The 10,038-nt window shown below is 43.4% G+C and overlaps 1 long non-coding RNA gene across 1 annotated transcript; it reads left to right on the top strand.

Annotated features, from left to right (window-relative positions):
• The first annotated feature begins 1,419 nt into the window (after nucleotides 1–1,419).
• LOC128907868 (uncharacterized) lies at nucleotides 1,420–7,966 on the top strand. The gene is made up of 4 exons (XR_008465771.1): nucleotides 1,420–1,640; nucleotides 4,947–5,139; nucleotides 5,283–5,435; nucleotides 6,035–7,966. It is a non-coding gene; the product is annotated as an uncharacterized LOC128907868 (long non-coding RNA).
• Nucleotides 7,967–10,038: the final 2,072 nt, after the last annotated feature.

Genomic DNA, 10,038 nt, shown 5'->3' with positions numbered 1-10,038 from the left:
TTGTGCCACTGTGAACAGAAATGTGCTGTTCAGATGCGGCATGTGTGCAGTGTAGATATGGGGCAATTTACTGCTGTGGCCTATTGCCATATCACAATATTATTATCCTTTGGGACGGAAACAATGTAGATTTATGACTTTGCTTGAGTTCTTTGTTTTGGTTATTTTTTCCTGTCAGGTTATTTTTAGTGCAAAATTGTTCCAAATTATGTCAAGAACAGGAGACGCTGAACTAAAACCATGATCAGAAACACTGCTGCGCATGAGGGATGTTTCTGTAGACAACAAGAGTCAGTGGTATGTTGTATTGCATAGCCCTAGAGAAATCTCTAGAAAGCAATGTGTTGCCTTGATTATCTTCAGACAGTCCCCAGTCCAACCCGCCCTGCCGTGAAGAAGCAGCTCCTCTGGCTGTCAGTTTTAGCAGCCACAGGATCAGATGCTTTGAAGTGAAACAACCACTTACAAGAAAAAACACGTCTCTGTAAGGACATGAGTGAGCTGACACAGTCCCTCCCCTTCCACTGCTTTTGAAGAATACACAACATTTAAACCCTCAAATCACTTGCAGGCTTGTGTTTTCTCTTCAAGACATTTTACATCTCCCCGGGCTATTTGCTTTCAGAGACAGAACCCTGGTGTTTCTCAGAAATTAATTAACAAATTCACAACCTCTTTTGGGTGGCTTGGGAAACAGCAGCATGGATGAATGCTCCGCTGATATGGTTTTAATGTTGAGCTGTCAGAGGTACAGGTACCTGACAGTTCTTCAAGCCTAATTATGGAGCACAACTTTCTCTGTTGCCATCTGCCTGCTCCAAAGAGACAGCTGTGTTTCGTTCCCTTTAACGAAAGAGTGCTGTAATAATAGCTTGCAAATATTTTATCTCTGGAAGCAATTATTAGTTTGTTTTAAAAGCTGAGCTAACACTGGAGACATGTTTATTCTCCAAGTAGACACCCTGTATTTGAACTATCACATTTCTTGTTACTATTTTTAAACCAGTGGTTGTGCAGTTGTGAATGTGAGTTGCTTCCTCTGCTACAGAAAACACCCTAATTTGTTAACGAATTAACAAAAGAGGAGTTAAGGGAGAGGTTTCAAGAGCAAAAAAATGTGTTGGGAAATCACCTCGATTCCAAATTAAATTAGAAGTGTGTGATGTTGCCAGAAAGCCCTGAAGCCCTAATGAGCCAAGTAATGCTCACAGCCCCTCTGCTCCCTTCCCGCTGAGTGCCCTCCGCTGTCGGTCTCCATCCCTCTCTGCTCCTGCTCACTCCACAGCCAGGAGCTTTCTGTCTCCTATGGGACAATGATGGCAGCAGCCACAGCCGGAGCTGGGACATGCTGGCCTCCAGTGGCACTTTCTATTCCTTGCTATAGCACTGTAAATCTTAATCGGAAACGAGCTGGACAGACTAGGGCCAATCTCACTCAGTCTGATTTTGTGAGTGGCCTCAGCAGGATTTTGTCCTCGGTTAATCGTTGCCCCAAGGTCTTGTGACAGTAATAGCTCATTCTGTGGAGGCCACCATTGCAAGTGGCTGCTGGCAGGAGTCTGTCACAGGCAGATTCAGACTCAAGGGAAGTTCATCTTTTCTGAATATGAGAGCGCTGAGGAACACGCAAGCTCGACAAGGTAAGTTATTTGCATTTTTTTCCAGGCTGCAGTTATTTTTTCTTCCTTTCCTGAAGGCAACACGGTGTCAAATTCCTCCTCCAGCAATTATGAAATGTAGGTAGTGTGTCACACATCTTGTGTTCATGGCTATCTGCACAGAAGTAATACAAAACTTTTGAGAGCAGCCCTGAGGAGAAGGACTTGGGGGTGTTGGTTGATGAGAAACTCAGCGTGAGCTGTCAATGTGTGCTCACAGCCCAGAAAGCCAACCACATCCTGGGCTGCATCAAAAGCAGCGTGGCCAGCAGGGTGAGGGAGGGGATTCTGCCCCTCTGCTCTGCTCTGGTGAGACCCCACCTGGAGTCCTGTGTCCAGCTCTGGAGCCCTCAGCACAAGAAGGACATGGACCTGTTGGAGCAGGTCCAGTGGAGGGCCACGAAGATGATCAGAGGGCTGGAGCACCTCTGCTATGAAGATGGGCTGAGAGAGTTGGAGAAGAGAAGGCTCTGGGGAGACTTTATAGTGGCCTTCCAGTATCTGAAGGTGGCCTACAATAAAGCTGGAGAGGGACTTTTTACAAGGGCATGTAGTGATAGGATGAGCGGTAATGGCTTCAAACTGGAAAAGGCTGGATTTTGATTACATATTGGGAAGAGATTTTTCATTCTGAGGGTGGTGAGACACTGGAACAGGTTGTCTAGAGAAGCTGTGGATGCTTCATCCCTGGAGGTGTCCATGGCCAGGCTGGATGGGGCTTTGAGCAGCCTGGTCTCGTGGGAGGTGTCCCTGCCCATGGCAGGGGGGTTGGAACTGGATGATCTTTAAGGTCCCTTCCAACCCAAACTATTCTGTGATTCTGTATCAACCCAGCACAGCCCTCTCCCTCCATCCTTCCTTTGCTTCTTCCCCTGCTTGGATCCCAACTGATCCCTTTTTGCACCATTGCTCTTGTTTGCTTTGGCATTTTGGTGAGGAGAGGAAAAAGGACAGCCGATGGAAAATGGGGGTGAAGCTCCCCTCCTGCCCCTGGGCCTGCCTGGAGCAGAAAGCCAGTCGAGTAATACAGCCCTGGTTCTGTTTTCTTCCTCTGCTCTTGGGATCTTAGCACACAACAGAAGTACAAAACTGCTTCGCTGCTCCAAAAAGCCATGTAAGAATATAAAGCCAGTTCTTGCACAAAGTCTTCCCGCTAAACTCAAAGGCAGCAGGGTCAAGCCTGTACGAATAAAATGGGAGCTCCAACATCAAAGGCAGGCGAAGAAAGGGCACAGCATGAGCTCATGGGATTGTTTACTATGTAATGTGCTCTCCACATTTTTTATACCTTTTGCTTGGATCCCGTTTTCCTTTGAACTCCAGACAACGTGCACGTTTAGGCCCAAACTCATTCCCACTAAAATAAGTGGATGTTTTCTTACTAACTACAATGCAGATTACATCAATTCTTTAATCTCATGCTTTCCTCTTGAACACTATAATCAACCATTTTATGCTCGGTTGGATATAAAATGAACCCAGGCAAATTAGCTTTATTTCAGAATGTTGTGTGTTCTAAGCTATCTAATTTGGATGGGAATACACCAGGGCCTTCTTATCCATGAAGGTGAACGTAGCCCAGATCTAAAAAGGGAACCTGCACAGCTACTTCACCGTGAAAATGCTGGGTGAGGTGGGAGCATAGACCATTTTGATGGACACTAAGGGGAAGCTACAGTCACAGGCACTTCTGCCCTGGGACAAATCAACAGCACAACACAGGGTACGCTGGTGAATCTGATTAAGCACCTTCAGAAGAAAAATCTGCTCAAGAAAACATTTTAAAGACCTGAAAATAACCCACCACCAACAAAAACACCCTCGACAACACGAACCACTCAGTCACTATTCCAGTTACTCTCTGCCTCAGTCCTCTTCTGCCGGCAGTGTTTTCTTTGGGCACATGTAGAGCGTATGGTAACAGTCAGAGCTCTTCTATCTTGTAAAATAAAGGTCTCAAAAGTAATGGGAAGCTTGTGAATAGGTCCTCGTGACACTGGAAGGGAGACAGACGCATTATGTAATTTACAGGAAGTGCTTTTGGCAGCTTTGCAACTCCAATTTCTATAAATACCTGTTGCAGAAAAAACCACAGGGACACAAAAGAAGCTTTGTCAGAAAAAAACAACAATACACTGTCACAGGGAAATAACGTTACTAGACTTTGCAAGTACTACACTGGGAGGCTGTTGGTTTATATTTTGAAGAAGGAACCTACAGCCTCCAGATCCTACTGGGCTGAACTCTGCTTCTCTAAAATCTGCCTGTGGCTGGATCCCTCTTGTTTCATGAAGTCCTTTCGGTTCTCTACCTGGGCTGAAATGGCACTGTTTGCTTGTACTTCTTGAAATAAAGTTTGGTCCTCAGCAGAACTGCGGCCCCATGTCATTTCCCACGATTTGCACTCAAAGTTTTTTAGGGACAGGTGTTGCTTTCACAGCGCTTAGCACAGCTGCAGCCTTTTGCCAAGAGCCAAGTAAATCACAAAAGTACTGTCAGCTTTTCTGAAGTAATTCTGGAAAGCCCTGGTTGGCAGCCATAAGGGCTGGCTTTCACTATCTCCGAAGGTCTGTTGTGAAGATTGGTTTGAACCCCAGCCCAGACACCTGCGAAAATTTACTTTCCCATCACAATAATGAATTCTAGTGTTTAAAATGATAGTAGCTTATTAAAGGTGGAGAAGAAAAGATAAACAGAATAACATATAATGACCGGGTGTGCTTTTCCCAAAGTTAAACAATAAACAGAGTATATTAATTTGAAGTCTTCCTCTATAGTTTCATGGCAAGCAAACTGCAGGCTGGTTTGTGTCTCTAGTACTAACACTCCACTGGCAGCCTGTGAGCCCCGAGTCTCCTCCCAGGATAAAAAAGCTGATGCCTCAAGTCCGAACCGCCCTTCAGCCAACCCAAGCTCCTCCTCTCTTCTGGGTCCTCTAGCAAGCTGTTCCTTTTTGACCATTATTCCTCTTCTTCAGTGATTTCTACCCCAAGACCGATTTTCCCCAAAGGATCCTCTGAACTGTTGTTCCTTCTCTCTCTTTTTTTTAATTAGGTACTTTCATGGCCTAAAGCTACGAGCTACGTGAGAGATCAGACAGACCAGTCACTCTAGGCCTGTTTTGGCTTGACTGATTGGCTCAGGTTTTACTTGTGTTATAGTAACTGTGTAATTTCTGCTGCTTTTTCATTATTTTAACAGAAATGTTCCAAATGTTAAAAATATAAACGAACGTCAAACATCTTTCAGATGCCTGCCTCAAACATGCCCATTAATCCATTTCCCTAGGTCCCGTCCCTGCTACCAGACTCCTGCTGGAGATTCCTGCTACCAGACTCCAGCTCCAGGGCTCCCTCCTTCCAGGCTGCCATCCTTTTAGAGCTTTCTGGATGGGGTTCCCCTTCTCCTTTAGATCTCAACCGTCAGGCTTATGGCTCGGAGGCTTAGGTCAGATCCAGCTGATACGAAGACTATGTATGAGGTAAGTTTCCTCTTGAACGCTTGTGCTCATCTCCTGGAAAAGGCATTTGTTTGCCTGGCCTGTGTTTGCTCTATCGGCTACGACTCCTTATCAGCCTTCTCCTCCCTCTGATCTCAGGCTCCTGTCTTTTTGTCTTCCCTCAGGTTTACCTCCGTGCCTGGAGCTCCTTTGCCTTCCGAAGCCATGGACTTTATATTCTTCTGCTCTGGTATTGCCCCTCTGCTGCTTTGATCAGACTGGGATCTGATGTCCAGACTATCCGAACTCAGCTATGGAAGTTACTATATGAAAACCAGGTGATTTATAAAATAACCAGTTAGGCAGTCAAACATAGATGTCTCATGGTTTGGGCTGGACTGGCCACTGAGAATGACTAAAATATATTTGTGACTGTTATAACCTCTTTGGGGAAATGACTTGAGAGGGTTTTTAAGGCAACAGGTGTATAGCAGCTTCTCCAAAAACAAGTACCATCTTCAAGACTATTACAAAAAAAGATTATCAGCATCCCCTACAAATAGGTACAATACACATAACAAACCTGTGGATTAAACACCATCTCTTTTGCAAATGTAGTTTTACAGAATGAAATAAAATGGATACACAATTTAAACAAAAATAAATAGTGTGTGTAGAGGAGAGGAGGAGGAGAAAGAGTGGTACAGGCCAAGGCAGAATAAGATCTGTTTAAAAAAACCCAACCAACAAAATACACATGAAAGGAGAAAAAGTAGAGGAACAGGAGATGGAGGACTGCATAGGGCAGTGCTGTTGTACTTAGAAAAATCAGTAAATGGAAGGAATATGAATCTTCTCCTGTTCTAAGACAAGAAGTTACCATTTAAAAATGACATCATGTCTCTTTTTTTTTCTGTCTCCCTCCCTGCAAAGACAGCCTGGGAGCACAGAAGAATGAGATGACCACATCGCAGGCATCATCACTTCGAATGGAAGCTACAATGCTGTTATCGCATACAGCCATGACACTTATCCTACTACAGTTTTCTTCAAGGATCTTGTAGAGCAAAACTCCAGAGCTTCCTTCAATTAGACACCTTTAGTGTCTGCTGTCTTTGGTAGAGGTAAAATTCAGCCCTGTGCATATTTTATGTGCCTTGTAATAATACCCACTCTTTCATTGCGGAAGAGGCATTCTGTTGCCCTCCTTTGACACTTCTTCAGGATTGCAGCTGGAAGATGTGTCACTGGGACTTCCCTTTGTTTCCTCACTATGAACTAGACGCTTGTGACAGATGCTGGATTGGCAGCCCCACAGAAACAGATACGCCAGGCCACCAGCTTGCACAAATGGTGATAGTTCAAGTGTCTGGCTTCTGTATGGCACCTATCACTTTGCTGCTAGACCACACAAGTTAATCAGCAGCTGTCACATAGCACTGTTCAAGCCTTTCTTCTGGGCTGGGGTGGTAACTCACCTGGTTAATGTCAGGGGAGCACAGCCAAAGCTGATACAAAGTTTCGGTTCTTTATTTCAGTCTTTTTTTTCTTTCTTTCTTTCCTTTTGGGGAAGGAGAGAGAGCTGCACTCCTTCTTGCAGATCTGCACTTCTACCTGCCTCTTTAGGGATGCCCTTTTGACAGTCTGAAGACCGTTCTTGAAAAGGAGAATAGGGTGAAAGTGGGACCATGATAACCCGCTGGAGACTGCAAAGTTCCCTACCTTATTCTGATCTTTACACTGCCACCACCAGCGCTCGGATTTGGTAATGCTAAGCTTGCTCTGGCATCTGTGTGCTATATTGCAGTCACTCGTAAATATTTGGATTCATTTGTCAAAGGCAAAATGGTAATAGTGAAGTCCATGCTGTAGAAAGCATTCTGTCAGCCTATAAATATGCATAGGTGCCCGTGACCTCTGTTTCTCATGGAATGATAAAAACTTGACCCTTCTGTATAGAACTCTTAAAAAATAAACATGTATATATATACATACAGCACATGTATGCATACATGCAAACATGCATTATATATATGTGTGTGTACATACATGAACTTAGGAAATAAGGTAATCAAGTCCTTTTCCTCCTAGTAAAGCAAATCACATAGTAATAATAATCTGTTACACAAAATGAGCAGGCTTCATTCTGAGAAGCGTTAATACCACTTCTCTCCAAACTCCTGTGTGAATGTTGTTCCTGAATATCATGGCTGAGCTCTGCAGTAATATTTCCTTTCTAATTTCCACTCTGAGGACATCCACCGCCATGTCGTGCCCACTGATCCTGAGCAGCGCTGCTGTGAGCTTTAGTCACTTCCTCTCCCTCGGATCTGCCTGCAGATGTATTTACAGAGAGCAAATCCCTCCCTTCTCAGTCTTTGTTTTGTGAGACTAAGCAACCTCTTTTAGAATTCTCACACTCCAATATGGTTCAAATGGCCCTTTTCTGTACCTATTCCAAGCTGAATTTACTCTTCTTGAATGTGGTCTTTGCATTCATTTTTCAAGAATAGGTCTTACTAGTTAAATGATGGCATCAACATTTCCCTGTTATAATGGAAACGCTTCCCCGATAACCTGAGGAACACGTGTCATTTTTGTGGCTGCATCATGTTAGTGGGTACAGCCAGTTACTACTCTGATTTTTCTTCTCAAAATCTATCCTTTCAAACAAGTAACTTCTCACCATTAGCTAAAATGTAGGACCAGTGGCAGGACCTTGCCCTTTGAACTCCTGTCTTTCTCACCAAGAGGCTTAAAAATGGAAGGAGCATAGTTGGATCAGGCCAGCATTTTATCACTTTCTTTCCATTTCAAGACTTCCTCTTTAAGCAGCTGTGTCTAGGTCTTGTCTCACTTTTGGGTATATGAAGCAATCTCCAGAAACAAGAACTAAATCTAACTCTAGATTGTCCAAAATACACTGTTGATTTTGTTTGCAATGAAAATTTTTTAATAGCAAACATAAAGGCAAAAATAATAGAGAGATGCTGCAAGAGAAATATGTAGCCATCTACTCTAATGATGGCATTTGCTTTATCAAACTTTAGAAATCAAAGTCTAAGCTAGTTGTGTGGTTTCCCTCTACAGCCACCAGAGAGATGCTGGCACCTCTCCAGGGTTTTTATCACTCATATTTTAGGCACTTATTTTAGGATCTGATGAACTGTTTCCCATCAGTGCCTGCTTCTTCCTTTCCACGGGCTGTCAAATGAATCTGCACCAGCAGAGTAGCTGAAGCCTGCAGCTAAGATCAGGTGAAATGAGCTTCTCTTCGCTGTTTATGTTAAAATTCAAAAGAATATTCCAGTCAGTGACCGAAATGGCTGGGTACGTGAAGTACCTGCACTTTTCTAAAAATTGCATATGGACGTTAGCACTTTTCTGAACATTATTACAAGAGTGGATTTCATGTGTGGGTGTTGCCATGTCCCTTTTGAGCACTAGCTGTAGAATAACGAAACGTTCCAGTATAACACTGGGGTACAGCTAGTCAGCAAGAATGAAAAACACTGGGGTTTTGGCACTTGGATTTTTCACGCACTGAGAAGAAAACAGATCACAGAGCAATCACCTGGGATGTCAGGGAACTGTATAAAAGAACTGCACTCCCGAAGTCCAGTCGTTACTGCCGTGCCATGAGACATAAACGGTGAAAGAAAATTGTAGGAAGTTTGAAACATATCTTTTTTTTCAGAAACAAGTGTTTTCGGGAATGTTTATTGCAAGAATTGCTGTAATTTGAAATTGGAATAAGTTTTGGAATTCTGATTTCCCACAAGAGAGTTCTGATTAATTGGTGTAGAAAATGGCAGAGCCAGGAAATTGCCTCTGACCAATCCTATGTTACCATCTGTCCTTATATCGGACCGACTCTGTTTTCCAAGAGCTCACTCTGAAAAAAAAAGTACAGTCTTTTAGCAGACCGGTGTATCTAAACAAAACTATTGTTTTTGCTCTTGTTTGTGACAAAAGGTCATGAAGAGACATTGGGAGTTCCCGAGTACAGCAGGAGCTCTGGAACAACTATAAACTGTAATTTCTAAAAAGGAAGGAATTTGATGTGAAGGGCCAAGTCATAAAGATTAATTAGATTCAAGAAGGGATGCTGACTTTCAAGTAGTCTGGGCTGGAAATAACACAGATGGAGAAGTGAGAAAGAATAGAAAACATCGTGTCTGCAAACTGTTCTGGGTGGTTTTGTGAGGCTGCCAGCTAAAGGATTCAGCTTTTAGTAGGAAAGGTATGAATAATCCATGCCTATGTCTATGGGTAATCAACTCGCAAATTGGCTGATTAGTTAATGTTGCTTCCTTAGAAAAAAACACTCAGGTTTGTGACAAATATAGGTGACACACTTTTGGCAACTCAGACACTATGGCTGGAGCACATTCCCCCTTTCTGTCACACATCCCCCTCTGCGCCTTCTGGTGGGGAAATGCGAGTCCAAACAATGCTAAAAAATACTCCGTACAACTAATTTCTTCATGGTGTTTTTCTCTGACTGCACACGAAAAGCCTACAACTCTTTGCACCTTAATCAGGAAAAGCAGAAGTAATCTCAGTTCACTGTCCCACCTAAAATGGGAACTGGAAAATATTTTACTTGTCAAGACATAAATCCAACCTTCTGTCCGCCTCTAACTTCATTGTCTCTGAAAGCAGAATAGGAGCCTCTTTTCCTTCTTCAGGTTGAGATGTTGATAACTGTTAAAGTGGAAACACAGAGTAAAAATTTCCACTTGTAGCCAGTGAGTGAGACAGCAACTCATCTTCTGCTGTTTTCCTGGGAATATGCTCTGGTAAAATGAATAATCCGCAATACTTTAACTACTTAGGAGGGAAAATACAAAGCAATCAGGTGCTTCTGAAGTGCTCAGTCTGTTGTTAGGCTAAGCTTGCCTCTCTCCAGAAAACCTGATGTGCATTGTTGGCAGCAGG

The sequence above is a fragment of the Rissa tridactyla genome, chromosome 3 (assembly GCF_028500815.1).
Source record: "Rissa tridactyla isolate bRisTri1 chromosome 3, bRisTri1.patW.cur.20221130, whole genome shotgun sequence".
Taxonomy (NCBI): Eukaryota; Metazoa; Chordata; class Aves; order Charadriiformes; family Laridae; genus Rissa; species Rissa tridactyla.
The sequence above is the reverse complement of the archived record's forward strand: the minus strand, read 5'-3'. Positions and strand labels throughout refer to the sequence as shown.